Consider the following 10736-nt stretch of genomic DNA (forward strand, 5'->3'; position numbering starts at 1 on the left):
ATTTTCACCGTGAACTTCCTAAACGAATCGCGATTTATGTTCACAGCAAACCTTGTTTGACGTTGTCTTTCTGATAATAAGAATATTTGTTTTCATTCTGGTGCCTCCTCGATCTGCTAATTTTGCCAAAAACACTCTACCTTATATCCACGATTACTTCCGGTAGAATTTACATGGCATGTAGTCTTCTTTGAAGTTTCAATTAGAACGCTTTCTAAGATTATTCAATCGAAAACTATATATTGAAGTGTGCTAAGTTTGTTCTGTAATTTAATTTTCTTGTTCTTTACTACGTCTAGATATAGTTCAGCTTCCATCGGTATGTCTACGTTGTTGAGCATGTTGAATAACGGATCAGATAGAACAACGTTGTTTGCCATTTTTCAGGCTGATTGTGTCTTTGGGATACAATGTTCAGAAAGCACGATAATCTTATGTCGAGTGCAGTAACTTTTCAATATTGACCGCACAGTCCCGTTAATCCGTCTCTGAGGATTGTTTTTTTTGTTGCCAATACCTTGAATTGAAAGCATAAGGACGGATGTGAAAGATAAGCCCAACTATCGAACAATCTTCTTGCTAATAATGTTGATTTGCGATCTTAAATCTAATCTTGCCCGGCAATTAATAGAACTGCTTTTGTTGTGAAAGACACCCTTCTTAACAGTACATAAGTGGATGGTTTTTCTTGTAGAGAGACAGGTGATAAATATGATTGAACTGCCGACATATTTTATGGATGGGTAAAAATGACTTATCCTAGGTTCATAATGCGGGTTGGACATCATGCCGATCCGATGTCGTAGTTCGGGTGCTTCAATAAAATTTCGGTTGATACTTTTTTCCCCCGTTTAGTGACGATTAATTACCGCCGTTGCAGATTTCCCAGCTTACGTCTTTCTGGTTGATAAGCGTACAACTTAAATGTAAATAATTGTAATTTGCGTTATGCGTTTCGATTAGGTGATGGCATAACTGAATGTGCAGCTTTAAGAAAGCTGGAGAGCTTTGTTTATCGTCAGGCTTCATGCATGTAAACAATTTCATTTTATTTGATAATAAGCTTATCATCGAAGTGAACATTTTTGCCGGCACTCTTTCTGTGACGCTAATCGTTTCTAGAACGGAGAGTCAATGTACCAAATAAAGACATGTTCATATGATTTTGTAAAAATTTTCCCTAAATTTTTTGCTAAAATTAGGGCACAAAAAAAACTGAATATTAGGTTAGGTTTAAGCATATTTTCTTTTTTTGGTTAAGTAGGCAGGGGTACATTGAGACATTTCGTTTGACAGGTGGTAAAGTTTTAGTTATTTTAAAGGCATCTTTATTAATATGCAAGCGTGCCTTTGGATGTTTGTAACTTCTGCAAATTCCTTTTAACATCATTCTTGTTTCTAATTCATATTCATATAAAAATTAAAAAAACTTTTCTGACCACTTCACATCACGTGTCACACATCCATATAAGACTCACACTCTACTAAAACCCATTATCTTCGCTTCCCTTCAACTGATGAATATTGAAATCGCATTTTCATTTATTTACTTATCTTTTCTTCTTTTTTTTTTTGCATAAGTACATACGTGCATAAATTAAAAAGTTTTTATCTGCTTCTCTTTCTCTTAGAATAACCCGTACCGTTGTCGTGATTTTCCTTTGGTAGTAAGCAGGAGTGGCGAAAATCCTTTTTAAAAAACTTTATTTGAAAAATTTATACAAATACATTAATATGATTTTCACGCCTGCATTGTAATCATCATCGCCATCAACCACTACATCATGCATCTCATGTCAAACAAGTGTCACAGATACGTATGTGCTATATACATATAACATCCATATATACATGTAAAAAGATATTTTTATGTTTTGTTGTTATTTATTTTGAATTTTTAAAATACTTTTTTCCATTTGTCACAAACGGGACGAAAAAAATGTCATCAACAAAAGTTTCTTATATGCAAATATTGTGCCTTTTAACTTTTTTTTTTTTTTTATCTGTTGGTGCGTTAAGAGAGCTAGCTCCCTTTCACTCATACACCTGGAAATTTTACATCACTCAAATTCATAAAATACGTTGTCCTAAAAAGTGTCCTGTTGTGGAATTATTTTAAAAAGCAAAAAAAAAAAAAAATGAAAAAAAAAAGAAATGAATTTGGGTATAAATTTAATTTTTATTAAAAACTATATTTACTTGCATGAAAAAGAATAAAGACAAGTTTTCGAAAAACTCATTAAAACCTTGCTAAACTTTAGAGGCTCGTATAGAATACTTTTCAAGAACAACACTATACTTTTGCAACACCCTCAAGGATTTTTAATAGACCCATCTTTTATTATACCTATGGTTTCAGAATCCCATTCCCTCAGGTTTAATTGAAGCGCTGTCCGTCGCTCTGTCTGTTTAGGTTTTTTTGTGTTCAAATTACAGGCCACAATTTTTGCGATAATCTGATGAAATTGATATGCTGATGTATTTTGGCCTTTGAACGAACGTTATTGAAAATGGTTCGGATCGGCCCACTATCCCTATAGCTCTTTTTTTTGAGAATCTTTATATGAATATCTTTAGAGCGCCATAGGGTATTTAATGATAGGCTTTGGCCCACTATTGTGTTTTTACTTGTTTTAGAAAGAACCTTGAGGCGGAACGCTATGATAGCATACAAATGTGTTGAAAGTGTTCAGACTTCGCTTTTTTATATACTACAAATATGCAATAAGTTAATGGCACAGCTTTTAGAGAGAAACTTTTTTACTTTACAGAATTTTCTGGGAACGATAAATATAGCAGTTGTGAACTACTACTACTATAACAGCCTAAAACAAGTAAGAAAGTTATATTCGGCTGAGGCCGAATCTCGCCCACCCACCACGATTAAAATCTTTGATCGTTTCATTTCTTATCATACAAAGTGAATGGGAAAAATTTTATCTCACACCTTTTCGCTTTTCGCATATTACTTCCCAATGCTTTTTATTTGATATCCATGCAGGCAGTATTTTGAACAATAAATTTATCCATTATATCGTGATGTCTATGACAATTAATTTAGAATTAACACACTTACCTTGTCGCCTTTTACTGTGCAAGTCCTTTTATTTGATACCCATATCACTGGTATTATCATCAAAAAATTAAGCCACCAGGTCATCGTGTCCTATCGTGCATCTATTTTTAGGCAGATACTATATATCTTCATTTGGGGAATGAGGAATTATGATTAATAAGCATTAAGCCTCAAAAGAGTCAAAATAAGAAAATTTAATCACTTGTAACTTTTATGAGTAATGAGAAAAAACCCATAAATTTTTGTTTAGAAAAACTATAGAACGTTGCGTTCAACTTACACTCCACTGCGGACTTCTGCTCTCACCAATTTTGGTCCATTTTTAATACCAATTTGAGTGTAGAAACTTAATTTTCGCGGCGAGCAGAGAGTGGACAATACACATCGTACAGGCGGACAACTATGGCTTAATGAATTCAAAATTTCATGCAGATCAAGAATACATATACTTGACAGGGTCTCTGAAGCTTCCTTTTGGGTGTTGCAAACATTATGACCAAAGGAGTATACCACCTCCTATCCTTGATATTGAGTAGTTCTGCCGCATGTACTCTAGCTGGTGCGAATTTGACTTAAGAAGAAAAGCGAGAACTAAAGAAATACATTTAGAATTTTAAAAACATTGAGTTTTCTGTTGTTGTTGGTGATAATTTGAAGGAAAACACTTAATTTTTTGCAAAGAAACTATCCCATCCTTAAAATCTTGTTTTGACGATACTACAATATGTACGACTGATTTGGTAAGTATTGCTAAAGTTATGATATCTTGCATAGTTATCTCGATTTAAAAATTTTATTTTGCTTGCTCAAGCTCCTAGCTCTCCAGCAAAAGAATTCTTCCGAATTCCGCTGCCTTCTTTGATTACGTGGGAATTGCGTTCCTAATGTTTTTTACTTGCAACGAAATTGTATACAAAAATTTATATTTAGCAACTCTTGACGGCTTCTTTTCAATTTCTCTCAGCAAATAGTACGATACGCGTTTGCCCTCAGCAAATCGTTCTCTTATAAATCTTTCCAAAACTCGTCACCAATACCGGATTTAGTTCTGTTATTTGTTTTAATTCTCTTATTTGACGGGTTTCGTAGGAATTATTATTAATCCGCTCGTCCATCGCTAACCCCATAAGGCGTCTTTACTATAAAACCATCAGACACACTATCATAAATCTATATTTGTTTTCCCCATTTTAAGAAATTTCACTTACTGCGTAGAGCAGCTTGCCGTGCAGTTTCGCTCTTGGTCTATCCATTGGGTCCAGTGTTTCCTCGCTTTTCTTTCCTTGAGTATTTATCGCATTCTTGCGTACTTACTGTGTCTTGTTTGCCGATCGGGGACTGTGGAGCGAAGCATCGTTGTTGCATTTTTGCTGCCTATTCGATTACCAACCGGGATTATGGGAGACAGTAAGAGTTCTGCAGAGCCTTAGGTAATTGAATTGGGTTTTGAAGCATTCGCTCTTACCAGAGGCGAGTTGGGTCGGCGTTTTCCATTATTAGTGGCGCTCGAATTATCTTTCCGTATCCCTGAAAACTTGTTCCTAGGACTAAAGGAAACAGCTGAAGCTATAGCTGGTGAAGTGGCTGTTTTTTCAGTACTGCTAACGAGAATTTTCATTCTGCTCATGCCTTTTTATTGCCTGACGCGAGAAAGTATCCAAAAAATTTATCATATTGAGCTACTTCGCCCTTAGAAAAGATTTTAGGAACTTAGGCCTTCCCAATATCCCGCCGTTGGCACCGTTCCCTTTTACTAGTCCGTCGTCTGCTTCGTCTTGCATGTTACTATGACTTAGCCTGGGCAGACAGTACAGCCGGCGAATTGAAGCTTTATAGCAGCTATGCGTTGGCTGCAAATTTTTTTGTAAAGAGATCGTTATATTAGTTGTACTTGAACAAAACGATAACGTTATGCTTCGATTATTAAAAGTTCTTCTCAATTGCCTTCCGTTGAAAAATTTTGACTTAAATGTAACAAAATTATAGAGAGAGAGGCAAGAAAATTTACAACGTTATAGATGACTTTAATCTTAAGAAAATCTTCATCGCAAGCTTTTCAATTCTTGGGAAAAGTACCGATACGTTTGGAATAGCTATTACCCTCATATCCAATCAACGGTCTTGTGGATGCACTAATGTATTTTGTTTTTTTTTTTTTTTTTGAAATGCTTTTCAACGAACATAAACAATTTCTGGGGACATTTGTTAGCGGGAAAATGTTGTTATCGGGAAAATTACAGATCAACTGATGAGAGATTACCCTAGCTGCACGTTTCCAGCACAGATTCATTTGGCACGGATCGTCGTTTCGGAGCGCTTGCGCAATAGCCAAAAATTTGACGTAAGAGTTTTTTTTCACGTAATTAATTCCTTTCCTCGTATATTTTAAAATATTCTCAATATCTGTTTGGCTAATAAAAAAATTGATTTTCTGACAAATTCACAGTGGGGTAACCGCTTAATCTTTTTATCTGTTTGGGCGTAAAAAAAATAAATAAAAATAGCCATTACCGTAGTTACCCAAATTCAAAAAATTTGAATAGAATCATGCAGTGGAGCAAAATTGTACTTTTTTTTAAAGTTTCTTTTCCAGATTTGATAGCTTCGACGATCATGTAAACACTATTACTATTATTATTATTATTATTATTATTATTATTAATTTAGACAAAGAAATAAATTCTAATACTAAACTATCAAAACAGCAGTGTCTAAGGCTATTGGCTTTATTGAAAGCTTTACCGCAATTGAGATTTGAATCCTCGACCATTGAGTTACTAGTCGAGATCCTTTTCCTACTCGGTCACTCAAACGAATGATTATGAAATTGATATCTGTCTTGATGTGTATTTCAAATATTCAAAATTGAATATTTTCACGCAACCAGATTGCATTCGTAGATAAGTTTTAGATCATACTTTATCTGTGATATTACGAAGTGATTATCGTTTAGTTAACTTCTTCGTCGTTATAAAGTTTATTATGTTTTAGTTCTTTAGTCTATCTGGTCTCTGATATAAAATAGCTGTAGCAAGGATGAAGTAATCTGGTATGATTCGCGACTGAAGCGTATTTGTACACAAATATAAATATTTGAAGAGTTTATTGCATATTCAAAGCATATTTTGAATAATTGAAATAATTATTATTTAATACTTATTTTAAGGTTTCATATCATATAGAAGAGTATCAATTGGGTTAAAATTAAAAATTGAAAAACCGAAAGTCAATGGCATCTCTGCAATAACTTGGAAACGAAGTGAAGAAAGAAAGCCTAAGCAAACAAAGTAATAAAAGAAAATATATGATCATAACAAACAAATAACAAATAAATGAACATGGAATGACCAGTAACCGAATCAAGCAGACAGACAAGCAGACAAACGATGGCAGAGTTTATCGACAACAGTGCTTTCCAAACAAATATATTAAGTGTTTTTTACATGTGGTGATATGATGACATATATAAAGTAAGTAAAGTAAAGTTTTTTAACCCCTCCCTCTGGCAATGGGCAAATTATGTTTCTTATTTTTTTTATTTTTTTTATTTTTTTTGTGTGTACTCGCACATGGGTATGTTCAATAGAGATGTTGACTAAAGATACATAAAATTTGTATATATTTAGCATACATTAACCCACTACGCTGCACTACTATACGATAGATAACAAAATGTTAGGCCTTTTATTATTATTATAGGCCATGTGCATGCGTTGAGAACATTAGATTGTTTTGTATACTTAAGCAGACCTGTGCAGGAATTGCTTTATTAAATAAAGAGGTGAAATAAATGCATACACATTTAATAAGTTAATAATTAATAATCAGTGTGTGTTTACTGACAACTGAAGAAATAAGCGTATTTATTAGTAGCACGGAATTTATTTTACCGTCGGGGCTTTTACTTTCTTACCATCATTCGTATTGCGTTCAAAATTGTTTTATTTACATTATGAGAAATTTTTATGAGCCTATCTGACTTAGGGTGTGTGTGCGTATATGGGCGTCTTATAAATTCAAAGTTTAAACATTAAAAATGTTATACATAAGAAAATAATTTAAACTGATATCAAAATTTTATTTAAAATTTCTCACGCGTATCTGGATCAGTAGTGAAACAGGGCGTTTGGTTTTTTTTTTTTGTTTGTTTTCTAGCTGGTTTTTTTTTTTTTTTTGTTTTTTTTACTTTTATTTTAATTTTTCTCATTTTTATTTTTTATTTCGTTTTTCGGTTTTGGCCAAAGCGCAAACACTTGCTGCTTTGGAGAATGTTTGAAGTTGTTGAGGTGGTATGGTATGCGCGTGTATACGCAGATGAAATTTTAATTAAATGTAACGTACAAGCAAACAACAGTTATTGGCCTACAAATTGGATTTTAATATACCAGCACTTGCCGTTGATCATGTATTCGTATGAATGTATATGTGTGAAAGCGTTGTTTGTTCGATGTACTTGAACTTTGTATGTGTGTGGGTTTGGTTTTTTTTTTCCTCTCTTTACTTTATTAAATTTATTTAATGTTTTATTACACGGTTTAATCAGTCAACGCCTAATCTAATCGTATTGAATTGGAACGGAACGAGAGGATAATAAAAGTAAATTACATTAAATAAAACTAGATTAAGAGCTTTTAGCTTTCTATCCACCTTTCCCGATATCTTAAGAATTCCGCATTACGCACAGATCGACGACTCAATCTTATTAAATCGATTTAGAAATTGACGCCAGTCAAGAATATTTGTCAATATTTGCAACACTACTGCGTTTCTATAATTCGAAGTAAACGAAAACATATAACCGAACTTTAATTTTCCGTTGCTTATCAAGCTGATTGCGCTAATTAGAGGAGTACGTGTTTTCTGGTCCTGGTCAGGATCGTGGGGTAGGTACCTTTTGGCGAAATTATTTCGCCTCTTTTGATTTCCTTGCGACATTATTTAAGTATTTTATTAACTAGGTTTCTGTTTTCAAATAGGTTACGTGTACGCTCAAACAAATCGATAGGCGTTCATTGTTAGATCCGCTAGGTAGTAAAGTGGCATCCATCACAATCTCACAATTGAGTTTAGTAAGAGCTCTTGCAACGCAAAAGGGAAAGGATACACACAATATTGAGGGAATGTAAAGTAGTTTCGATGTGAAAATTTACTCAGCCCCCTTCCTACAGAGTAGTGAAACATGATAAATTACTTGTTAACACTGTTGTGTTATTCTATTGTGTTTCACTTTATTGATTATTTCTTACTGACTGACTGATCTTTTCACTATTGCTTATAGGTAAACTTGTATCGTAACATAGCTGTGCTTACTTGTGCTAATGTATTTGATAAACCGAGGTTAATGTATAATGTAGATTATCGTTTAAATTTACAGTTGTGCTAAACTAGGTTATTATAAGTGGGGTAGGATTTTGTAATATGCAAGACTTGCATAAGGTAAACTAAATAGTAAAATAAAATAACATAAAATAGATGAAAGCAATAATGTTACACCAGAACTTACTGCAAATACTTAGAAGCCCTCTTACAATTTTATAGCTTAGATCACACCTTCAACAATATCTACTAAAGTATCGGATATTTTAGCTCCAAAAGGGTAGTTAGTTAAGTTTATGTTCTTTTCACGATTCATCATAGGCTTCTTTTTTGGGGCTCCCTTTGACTATATATATATATGTCATAAGAATTCATAGCAAAATCTTTCTCTTGCCGATGTGCGTATTATCCTCCTTTGGCCGAAAAAAGTGAATTATGCGGAACCGAAATTGCAAAAAAGTCTTCAGAAAAAGTTTACTTTTTAGAAATGACGCACATGCTAGCAATCATTTCCTATCTCGTTTCGAATTTGATGTTTGGATCTATGGGTTCTAGGCTTATATGGATTTTTTCAATAATTGTTCTATTTTTCGTAGGCGCAGAATTACAATTCACATGAGCTTACCTTTTAGGAATAGATATTAAACAAAAATATATACGCAATTCTTATAATTTCGCCTTTACTTTGCTTCCTTACATTTTCTAGGTACTTTCTTACTTCCTTCAACATGCATTAAAGAGTTTCCTTTGAAGTCAATTTTTGGGTGATCCTTCAAATCCGTCTATCTTAACTTTTATGAAAGAATAAAACATAATTTTTTGAATATTATTTATTTTGGTTTTAAACTTTTATTATTTGTTTTCGTTTTACCCATCCTCCGACTTTTTATTTAAAACCAAAAAAAAAAAAAAAAAAAAAAGGAAAAAATGTTTACGTTTTCTCTGACTCTGATTGCGGCAGCCATTACGCGTTTTTGCCTTAAGAAAACATCTTTTTTTTCTTTTATCTAATCTAACTGAAAAGGAAAATTTACTTACAGAACTTTTAGATTTGCATAATGAATTTAAAAATGAACAGATTGAAATGTGCTGAGATGTATATGAAGCTATCATTAGATGTGCTAGTCATTGCAAGAGCAATGACCAAACAACACCCACCAGGATATCTGTTTGAAAATAGAAACAAAGACGCGTTCAATGTCGTCGCCAAAGGTGGGGGTGAAAAAGACATGGAGGAAGAGTAAAGGCAAGAAGAAATCAATTCTAATTACTTTTAGTTTGGCAGAGAGATCTAATGAATAAATGTCTTCCTTTTATACATCGTCAATGCACGTTTGACAGTATAGGTGGTTTAAGACGTCTTGGATGAGAATGAGTAGCAAGAAGCGAAGCGCAGGAATGATTTTAATCATAGTGTAACGCCATTTTTAAACAGCCAGTTGATGATAGCAATAACGGTGCCGACAATAGTGTGATATTGAAAATACGAATTTGATACAATTGGAGGGGAAAACAAATAAAAATTTTGTATAAATTTCTATTTTACGTGGTCGCTTTATGACCGTAACCAAACAAACATGAAGTGCCCGAATAGATGGATAATATGGCAATTGATATAAAAATACTTACCGAAGGGTAAGCTAAGTATAAATTCATATACGCACATTTAATCATCTATAGAGGAAAACCAAATTGAGGTTCTTTCCACCAAGAGTCAAATGCAAAAAAAAAAAACAAAAAAAAAAAAAAAATAAAAATAGAAAAAAGTTTATTTCTTACTTTTTTGGGTGGAGTTTTCAATAACTTCATGTATATATAAGTTTGTAACTGCGAGTGATTCATCAGTACAAGCGAGCGGTTGGTATATTATATCAATGTCGTTATATTCGCAAGTAAGACAATAAATATACCGAAGCATAATATACCAGCAATCTTACATATTGCATATATATATATATGTATATATATATATATATGTACAGGCATACATACCTATGTCTCCGTAACCATTGCCATGTCCGTCACAAGAACTGATAGGATTGCTTGCTGAGTATCTTTATGTTCTTAGTAATTATGATTATGATGATGATGATTATGATGATAATAATGATGATGACGATTATGATGATCATGACGACGCTAACATATACAACGCTTGGTCTTTTATTGCAAACTCAAGCATGTGGAAATTTGCCACGAATGCCCACAAACCAAAAATTTATACGAAAAATGAAATAAATAAGTACATGTATATATATATATATATGTGCATGTGTAAAATGGCCAATGTAAACGTAAAGCAAAAAAAAAAAAAAAAAAGAGAAAAAAATAAAAACACACAAAA

The sequence above is a fragment of the Glossina fuscipes genome, unplaced genomic scaffold, assembly GCF_014805625.2.
Source record: "Glossina fuscipes isolate IAEA_lab_2018 unplaced genomic scaffold, Yale_Gfus_2 1, whole genome shotgun sequence".
NCBI lineage: Eukaryota > Metazoa > Arthropoda > Insecta > Diptera > Glossinidae > Glossina > Glossina fuscipes.